The following is a 10,133-nucleotide window of genomic DNA, read 5'->3' on the forward strand; positions in this document are numbered from 1 at the left end:
CAAAGATTGAAACCATCTTTAAAATAACTAACCGGAGTAGGTACTTTAAATGGTTTCTGAGAGTTCAGGGGATAAGAATTTTATTTTGAAATTTGAGAAAGAAAACTATACTCCTATGATAATTATTTTTTTCAAATGGAACTGAGCAGAGCTTTGTGATGTTTGCCAATTTGGTGGATCAAGAGGCCAGAAAGTTGTAGGGGCTAGTCCCTGCCGTGCCGGACCTACTAAACCGTCTCCAGACGAGACCGGATGTGCGCAATATGCGTACATAGCGTTGTGCCCATGCCCGCCCACAACTCAACTGATGGGTCTCGGATCCTGCACCGCCATATTTTTCTCGATGAGTCGAGACCCAGTTCGCTGCAGGAGGGTAACAGGATGGGTCAGGGCTTGTCTGGATTATCTAGTCTAAAGTTAGTGATTGAAATTAAAGACAAAACTTAGATCACTTTTGTAGTCCACAGTTCCGTGACAGGGTCTAAACTTTAGACAACATTTTAGACCTCCTGTTTCAAGCCTTAAGAGCGAAAAGTGATATAAAGTTTAGTCGCAAGTGATATAAAGTTTAGTCGCTAAACTTTATACCATGGGTTCAAACGGGGCCTTAGCTTTGGTTTGGAAGCTCCGCAACAGTGAAGCCATGACAATTCCATAGTGTGTTTTTTGTTTCACGAAAAAACAGCAACAATAACCGCAAGAGTTCAAGTGAATTCCAGATGGGGGGCCTATCTTTCTCCAAGGTAGAGTGAAGCTGCCAATTTGCGCAATTGCGGGACGTCTCATTCGCGTGCCCCTTTTTATTCGGATCTTGGTTGGGCGACTTTGCTACCCAGCAATTAATGTTGTGTTTCCAAGTACACGTTGGAAGCAGATTTGATGGGAACTCGCTGACATGATAGTAGTAGGACACGACGAGTGCATCGAGTAGGTTCCCTGACCCTGATTAGTAGTTGATCAGGTTAGTTGGGAGCAATATATATTGCGCATTCACCTAACATTGGTGATTTCGATTTCCTCACCAACGAAAGATCAAAGATTTGTGAACCTGCCAGACAAGCGAGGGCAACACGGTCTGCTCTTCAAATGAAGAATCCAAGAGAGAAGGAAGCACGCGCAGCTCTTTACTCGAAAAAAAATGATTTGCTTAGTGATTCAACCTCGACATATTGACAAATTACAGAGAGTTGCTTTTTACACAAGCTCGTTCACTGAACCGAAAACCGAACATCGAACCGAACCGAACCGAAACCGAACTGAATAGTCGGTAGTTCGGTTTTTCGGTTCGGTTTCGGTTTCCAGTTCTGTGAAGTTCGGTGTTCGGCTTCGGTTCGGTTTCGGTTTCTATGCAATACCGAACCGAAGTTCCGAGAAAACCGAACCGAACCCTGTTTTTTTCCTGTTGTTTATCAAAACTGATGGAGTACTGTGGTTTTATTATAAAAAATGAACTGCAAATTTGTAATATTTGATTTGAGCATTGAATTGTTAAGTTTGTAACAGTCTTGAGTCTTCAAATAATATACTGTGCTGTGTTGTCAGTTCTAAATCCTGTCTGATGTTTTCTTGCATCGGTTTATTCGGTTTTAACCGAAAAACCGAACCAAAATGATCAGTTTTTAGAATTTTAGCAAACCGATAGGGGTCGTTTTCTAAAAACCGAAATTTTAGAAAAACCGAAAAAAAACCGAACCGAACCGAACCGTCGGTTAAAACCAAACACCCAAGCTGACCGAGCAAGCCATAACACCCTTTTGTCCTAGAGTCTAGGACCAATCACCGGTAAACAAATTCAGCACAAATCAAGGTGCTTACCTACCATAGTACTACCAATTAGTTTGACCTTTTCCACATCAAGAATCAAAATACAATCTGCTAATTGCTAAACAATAAATATAGCCTTTGCTCACAATGGTCGATGGTGTTTCCCGTGCTTCCATAACCTTGCATGACCCATTCGACCATTCCCAATCCTTCCCTCCTCTGTGCAAATTTATCCTCACAAGCAACTAACAAACCCCCGTTTGGGTTTGGCTCGTTCTTCTCCCATCCCAAGGCATCTCTATCTTCTCTTCCACTCTCCGCTGATCATTTCTCCGAGAAGCTTCTGCGCATCTCTCTCTTGCCTCCCACCATCTCGCGCTGAATCTCTTCACCGGGTTGGTTGTTGGGAGTGGCGGCCATGACGCGGGCGAGGTGGGTGTGGCGCCCCACCGCGGTCCTCCTCCTTGCGGTCGCTTCCCTCTCCTGTGTCCTCTCGCCGCCGCGGGTCTCCGCAGCTACGGGGGCAGAGGTGGCCGGCGGGGTGGCTCGTCGGAACACCGAGCGCAATCGCAGGTGACTCCCTTCTCGCTCTGTCTGGCGCTCCCGACTTCCCTCGTAGGAAACACTTTTTTTTCATTTATCCTATGGATGGATTAATCGTGGGTTGTGATTAGTTGTACATTTATCCTATGGATGGATTGATCGGGGGTTGTGATTTTTAGTTGTAGAATAGCTCAGCTTTGGTCTGGTGGAATCGTCAGCGAGCTTGGGGACTTGCTGAATTGGGTGTTCGAATGCAGTTCACCGGCAGATTCTTAAAACTTTTCCTTTTGCTTCCTTCCAGTCGGCATCCCTTATTACTACAGATATGCGGTTGCCATAGGTGCCATCATATGCAAAATTCGATCTTTCAACAACATTGTGCCCCCTCCTAACAAAAAAGATCAAATTGGCGCCAGTTCTGTACTGGCCCCTTAACTGGTCCGTGGATCATTTCTGAGTGTATTTTTGTGAGGCATATAATCTCCACGGTAAAAAAAAAAAACATTAATGACAAATATAAAGCTACCATCAGAATAGCCTTTTGCTTCTCCTCCAGTGCTCCGCGGTTGATGATTGTTGTAGTTTAGCCAACCATACCTGCCTGCCTGCACTGCTTGCAGAGTAATGCCATTGACAATTTCTGCTGCAACAAACCAAGGCTAGTGATGCCTGCACCATTATGTGTCTACAATTAAAGGCAGTTGTAGGACAGAGACAGGCAGTTAGCCCATAAATTCTGAATCTGTCAAAAAGAGATGACAAGGACCAAGAGAAACATAGTATGGCAGAAAGATGCACAACATCATTAATTTGGTATGATTCGATCATGCTTGAGTGGTTTGTCGAAATTGAACTTCCTAGACCTATGTTATGTTGCAACCTTTTTCCCTCTTTAACATTCTAGATATACCTAATTACCATGTTCGTCTTAATATAGCTACATGATTGGCTTGCTTTACAATTTATCCGTCAGCTTTCTGTGTACTTGATTTATATGGAGGATATTCCTCCGTTCATTAGCTGTTTTTTTTTGGCGTTCATTAGCCGTTTCTTAGCCAAGAGTATTCACATGCAGGAAGTGCTGGTGATGTGCTAGAGGACAATCCTATTGGAAGGTTGAAGGTTTACATCTATGACTTGCCAAACAAGTACAACAAGAGGATTGCCACCAAGGATCCACGATGCCTCCATCACATGTTTGCTGCTGAGATATTCATGCAATCGTGTTCTTGCTCTCTAGTGCGGTGCGAACACTCAATCCAGAAGAAGCTGATTGGTTCTACACGCCAGTTTACACTACATGTGATCTTACTCCTGCTGGACTTCCACTGCCATTCAAATCCCAAGGATGATGAGAAGTGCAATCCAGTTTATTTCAAACAAGTGGCCTTTCTGGAACAGAACTGATGGAGCTGATCACTTCTTTGTTGTTCCACATGATTTTGGTGGCATGCTTTCACTATCAGGTGAGGACATCACTGCCCACTATTTCAGTTCCCCATTAAGTGGAGTTCTATCAGATATAAGGTTTTCCCCTTTCAGGAATGTTCCTGCCTTTAGCAGCCATAACTCTGAAGTTATATTTGCAATTTTTACCTGACTTATTTATAGGAAGAAAAAGCTACCGAACCTTGGAATTCTTCCAAATGCTCCGCCGTGCTACATTGGTCCAAACATTTGGACAGAAGAACCATGTCTGCCTGAAAGAGGGTTCTAATCATTATACCGCCATATGCAACCTCCACAGAAAATGCAGGCTCACTTGTTCCCCCCAGAAACTCCCCGTTCAATCTTTGTTTACTTCAGGGACTGTTTTATGACAATGGTAATGACCCTGAGGGTGGGTATTATGCGAGGTAAGGACAATGCATATGTGTAGAATTTTCTATCCTATACTCTCAAAACATGATGTCTGGATCCTAATTACTCATTTTGTTGGGATGTGAAACAGAGGTGGCCCGAGCATCACTGTGGGAGAACTTCAAGAACAATCCTCTCTTTGATATCTCCACAGATCACCCCTGTCACTGACTATGAAGATATGCAGCGCGCAAGTCTTCTGCTTGTGCCCACTGGGATGGCACCATGGAGCCCAAGGCTGGTGGAGGCCGTGGTTTTCGGCTGCATTCCAGTCATCATAGCTGATGACATTGTTCTAAACCATTTGCTGATGCTATCCCATGGGAGGAGATTGGTGTTTTTTGTCGACGAAGAGAATGTTCCGAAGCTAGATTCAATCCTCACTTCCATTCCAATGGAAAATATTCTACGGAAGCAAAGATTGCTCGCCAATCCATCTATGAAGAAGGCCATGTTGTTCCACAGCCAGCCCAACCTAGGGACGCATTCCATCAGATCCTAAACGGCCTTGCTCGCAAGTTGCCACACATGCAGAGTGTATACTTGCAACCAGGAGAGAAGCACCTCAACTGGACTGCTGGGGCCTGCTGGAGATCTGAAGCCTTGGTAGCAGGAAAACTTCAACTACAAGATCAGTCCTTCCCCTGCTGATTGTATTATTAATATAAGTTTCTGACTTCTCCGTGGAGGAGTTCCAGCAAAAGATCTGTTGATATATATTAACTGAGAGTGTTACACTGTTTTCATGCTACAGAAATCTGAATGCTGATCCTGTGGACCGGGTTGAAACTTTGTAATTGTACAGATGCTTATAAAGAATGAAATGCATGTGTTCTTGTGTGAAGTTGGTAAATTTGTGTCACTGATTCCTGATTGTATTTACTCTGTAGTGCATACTTTTGCAAGTGATTGGAACAAATAAGGCTACAAACAGAACAGGTTTTGCAGGTTAGGTTCATATGTTGCTGGTGCCAAAGTGCCTGGACTCCTCCAGCCTGACCCTTGCACATGCAGAAGTCAGCGGCTTCACCTCTGAACTTTCTGATATCCTCTACAGTAAGATGCACCCTTGGCCTGGTGACACTGTCACGGCAAATGCATTCCATCATATCTGGAGAACTGCTGGTACAGGTTGCATTTGCACAGATGACGATACATACAGGTATAAAGATGACAGCAAGAGCCCCGGGACCGGGAAGTGATATTGCGAGGATGGTGGCTATATATGGCTTGGTTCCAGCTCCCTGTATACTATTTCTTCACCGATGAAAGTGAGGTGATTCATTTTTTTAAGGTATTGGGATTTGGGAGGAGGTTATTGAAGAAACGTGAGTTTATGCAGTTAACCTTCTTTAGAGAAGTTGTGTAAGTTCGGGGAGACGGAGAGCGAATGAGCGATGCATTCAGGGTTGCATAAATCAGGAGTATAAATTTTTTTAGATAAAGGGATATGAAAATATTCCATGCTCAAGCCTAAATAGTATAATGGTTCTTGCATTACATACTTAATTACAAATAGCATTACATTTGAATAAAAAGAGCAAAGTACATTCATCATATTGAAAGATCAAGATACATTGATCATGTTGTGTACATATACTACTCATTTGATGACATAATTTGGCCTTCACCCTGAACATACTAACAGAGTGTAGCGCACATTGACCAGGTTAATTAATAATAAGCATATAGCATGAGATCAGTATCTTTTTTTTAACTTAATGGATATAAATATATATGCTCATTTTATGGTGTATATATTCACTGGTACGATGGATTGATCGATAGCTAGCACATGTCGGCAGGCATATTTAGGCAGAGGCCGCGGTCTTGCGTCCGGTGACGGCGTACGGCGGGGTGTAGGGCGGGCCGGGTGGCGCAGGCGTCGGCGGGTCGGGGTAGGGGCGGACCGGGTGGCGTGGGCGTCGGCGGGGCCGGGGTAGGGCGGGCCGGGTGGCGCGGGAGTTGGTGGCGAGGGCTTGGGAGGCTTGGGTGTGGGCGGCTTGGGCGGTGGGGCGGCTTGGGCTGGCTTGGGTGGTTTGGGCGACGGTGGCTTGGGCGAACGGCGGCTTGGGCCCCGGCGGCGAGGGCTTGGGCGGCGACGGCGACGGCGACGGCGAGAGCCCGCAGCGGATCATGCAGACGACGCCTTCCTGGTCGCAGCTGATGATGCAGAGCGGCAGGTCCGCGCCGTTCTTGCCCATGCACCCGAACGAGCAGGCCGAACACCTTCGTGAAGCAGCCCAGCAGGCACTGCATGAAGCCGTTCAGCTCGGCCGGGGACGCCGACGCCGGCGTCGTCAGAAGGCGCCGCCACGTTGTTGTTGTCGTCGCCGCTGAAGGCAACAGTGGCACCCGCTCCGGTGGCGGCGGACGCGAGGTCGGCGACGCCGGCCCCGGCCAGCGCGACGAAGAGAAGCACGAAGAAGAAGGAGCCGGCGCTGGCGCGAGTACTGCCGGTCATTGCTGTGGCCACCATGATCTTGTGCGTGCGTCGTCGTGTGACGGTGAGCGAGCTTACTGATGCTGTGGGTTGTGTGGGCTGTTACGACGTGTTGTTGGGAGAGTTTATATAGGAGAAGGGACTTAGATTTGGGCGTGGCGTATGATACCGCGACGTTCGCGTTTTTGGTGTGTTCTGAGGTTGCTTTTCCGCGGCACGCGCACACACGATACGGGTGCTCAATCACGAGCAAAGCGTGACTTACAGAAATTATTATGTAAGATAACATTGTCTATAATAAAAAAATCTAACATACAGCTAAAGGCACAACTGATGAGATGGCCGCCTTGGTCTAAAGGCGCCAGATTAAGGTTCTGGTCCAAAAGGGCGTGGGTTCAAATCCCACTCTCATCACTTTCCTTTTTTGGTTTTCGTGTTCTCATTGTAAACCTGCTGTCATCAGCTTCATTTTTAATTCTCACTGTAGTTTTTATTCTCATAAATCTGCTCTCATACAGTTTTTTTTGTTTTGTTTTCTCACTGTAACCTGCTGTCATCAGCTTATTTTTAATTCTCACTGCAAATTTTTATTGTAAATAAACCTGCTGTCATCAGTTTTTTTTTGTTTTTTGTTTTCTCATTGCAAACCTGATGTCATCAGCTTATTTTTAATTATCACTGTACTTTTTATGTAATAAACCTGCTGTCATCAGCTTTTTTTAATTCTTATTGTAATTTTTTTTGGTATATATAACTTTGCATGCATTAACTAATGTCAACGATTTGTTTTATTTCAATATCAGCCGGATTACGTTCAAAGCTTCTAATGTAGGGCGCGTTGACTGGCCACATGCCCTCTCTACGATGTGAATTAAAAATGGTAATTTTGCTCTAGAGTCTAGGCAATGCTGGAGCTAGAACTTGGATTACACAGACCTAGTAGAAAAAAGTCAAGCACGTAATTTTTAGAAATAAAAAAGAGAGGTGCTATAATAAAAAAAAGGCAGTGCATTTTATCAAGTAGATCCATCATGGAGAAACTAATAATATATCAAGTAGATCCTTTTCTTAAAATGTTTCTTCCCAATACAAGACCTTTTTTTGCTCTCTTTATAAAATACTAGTAGACATGTATGTGCATTGCAACAGAACGCTGCCCTATCATACATCTTTAACAATTAGTTTATGTGAAAACATTTAAAAATCAGTTGAACCTAGCTATCAACAGCTAGAAAAAAGTACCAGAGGAGAGATCTATGGGAGAAGTTCTCGATGGTCAATTTCCAGTTTTTGGAGGGAAGCCATCAACTGGTAAAACGTCAAGCTCTAAAGATAATGGGAGTCATTCCGACGTTGGAGGTCGGACCTCAACAAGAACTATATCCAAAAGGGGTTAACTCCCTTCAACGAGTTCAGCCAAATAACTCCTAGTCAATGGGCAGACCTTGTGGCTCAGAAGACTTCACTGGAAGCATTGGCTGTCAGCGCCCGTAACACCGAGCTGGCGAAGAAGAACAAACATCACCATCGTCTAGGTCCCGGTGGCTACTATGGAAAGGAAGAACAGTTTAGGAAGATAGAGGAAGAGGCCACCGAGTGGGTTGAAGCAGTGGCGGATGCACGATGCGGGAAAAGAGGAAGAGCCCCAGTGGGTGAAGGTATGCTCTCAAGGAACTGGATCCTTTGGGGGGGAGGATATTAGTATAGAAGCAAAATCTAAGGGCTTAAGTTTAATAACCTAGAGACAGAACATGTCAGTATCAAAGATACTGAAATATGCCTGAAGACAAGGAGAAGGGCTATTTAAGCCTTCCAAAGAGAGATGATGCTTAGCCTTGCCTTGGAGAAACCCCGAGCACAACGGGCTGCACCAGGGGGCTAGAGAAAAGAACGACCTAGAAGCAATGGATTCGAAGAGGACCAACACATGTACAAGAAACATGACAAAGATGAGAGGATAATCTTGAGCTCACCGTGAGGCTCTAGTTGCGAAGGCGTTGAAGGAGCAAGGACCGTCTTCAGAGCCAAGGACAGTAATGGCGCCCCTGGGAGAACTGGCATTAGTTGGTAGCCCTCTGGATGTTCCTAGTAACCAAGGTTCCACTGTAGCCACTACCCCCAGTCGATTGCATAAGGAAACCAACTAGTTGCACCTTGGTGGTTCTCATCGGCAGGCAGAACACTATGATGGAGGTGGCAAAGGGTGTGGCACATCCTCCTGGCGGCTTGCATCATAATAATAAGATTCCGCCAGACTACACTAGGGTCAAGGTGCATTCCATGAAGCCCGTGTTCATGCAATGGAAGATAGACCACCCAACTCCCGAGGGACTGACGTTACTCGGAGAAGTAATGAACCAGTTCATCCTTTGGTACAAACGGGACATTGTATTGACTGCTTCTTCGCCGCCTGTTCAATGTTTGGAGGGACTTTTTGAGGAGGGGGAGATACTTTCACCGTCTCATGACCACCACTTGCCTAAGATGCCACATTCTTCCCCACCTCCTAGCGAGCACGTGCATGAGATGCCACAGCCTATGCCATAGTGTTCCCCACCTCCTAGCGAGCACGTGCCTGAGATGTCACAGCCTTGTCTGCCTCATAAGGAGCAAGGGCCTCCTAGCGAGAACATGCCTGAGATGTCACAGCCTTCTCCGCCTAGTAAGGAGCAAGGGCCTCCTAGCGAGCACGTGCCTCTAGAATAAGTTCATGCAAAAGAGGGTGCCCGCAAGGAGCCAGAAATTTGGCAATGGATTCCAATCACCATAGGCCAATTTATAAGTCAATAAAAGACGTCTCGTCGATGTGCAAGTGCTATACCCATGACTAGTTCAAGCCTGAGAATCAAGTCAAAGAAGTCCCACCATTTGAGGAGGCCCTCAGCCGCATCCGGATACCAGCAAAGAGGTATCCAAATGTTGATGCCACCAAATGGTCAAAGGATTGCCCAAAACCTATAAAAGAGGCAAGCTCTTCCTACCAAACTGGTACATCTAGCGCCTACCACTTGCAATGAAAAATGTTCTATCAATGGTACTTGCGTGCTCTCTAGACAAAATACAAATCATACAAGCACGCTTCCCCACCAACACATTTGGAGGCCTAGAAGGGGTAATTGCCTTTGACTTCAATGACGTCCAGACAATGTTTCACCTCGGAGAAATAGAAATGAATCTAGTTCGCATGTGGTGCCTGTAAGTCCTTGCCCTCTTGATATAATATGATTGCCCTCTTGATATAATATGATTCTAATCTTTGGATTTTGTTGTAATTAACCCACGACGTGATTTATAGAATGCAAGTGCACATTTCAAAGCAAATGCCAAGTGTGCGATCAGGGTACATAGACCCTCAATGTATAGCACAACCAAACTTCAATTACGCCAAACAATGGTCATTGGATTGCAATGAGCTAGTTGCTGGAAAGACCGTTGAGGAGAAAGAGGAAATCCAGAACAAGGAAATAAGGGCGGCGGCCCTTAAGATAGCGGCGTACATAGACCTAGCTTTTAAATATCTCCA

At 45.4% G+C, this 10,133-nt stretch overlaps 2 pseudogenes; one reads left to right on the forward strand and one right to left on the reverse strand.

Annotated features, from left to right (window-relative positions):
• Positions 1-3,384: 3,384 nt before the first annotated feature.
• Positions 3,385-4,777, forward strand: LOC136463410 (probable glucuronosyltransferase Os02g0520750; annotated as a pseudogene).
• Positions 4,778-5,643: 866 nt separating this feature from the next.
• LOC136463409 (uncharacterized) lies at positions 5,644-6,693 on the reverse strand (annotated as a pseudogene).
• Positions 6,694-10,133: the final 3,440 nt, after the last annotated feature.

The sequence above is a fragment of the Miscanthus floridulus genome, chromosome 7 (genome assembly GCF_019320115.1).
Source record: "Miscanthus floridulus cultivar M001 chromosome 7, ASM1932011v1, whole genome shotgun sequence".
NCBI classification, from domain to species: Eukaryota; Viridiplantae; Streptophyta; class Magnoliopsida; order Poales; family Poaceae; genus Miscanthus; species Miscanthus floridulus.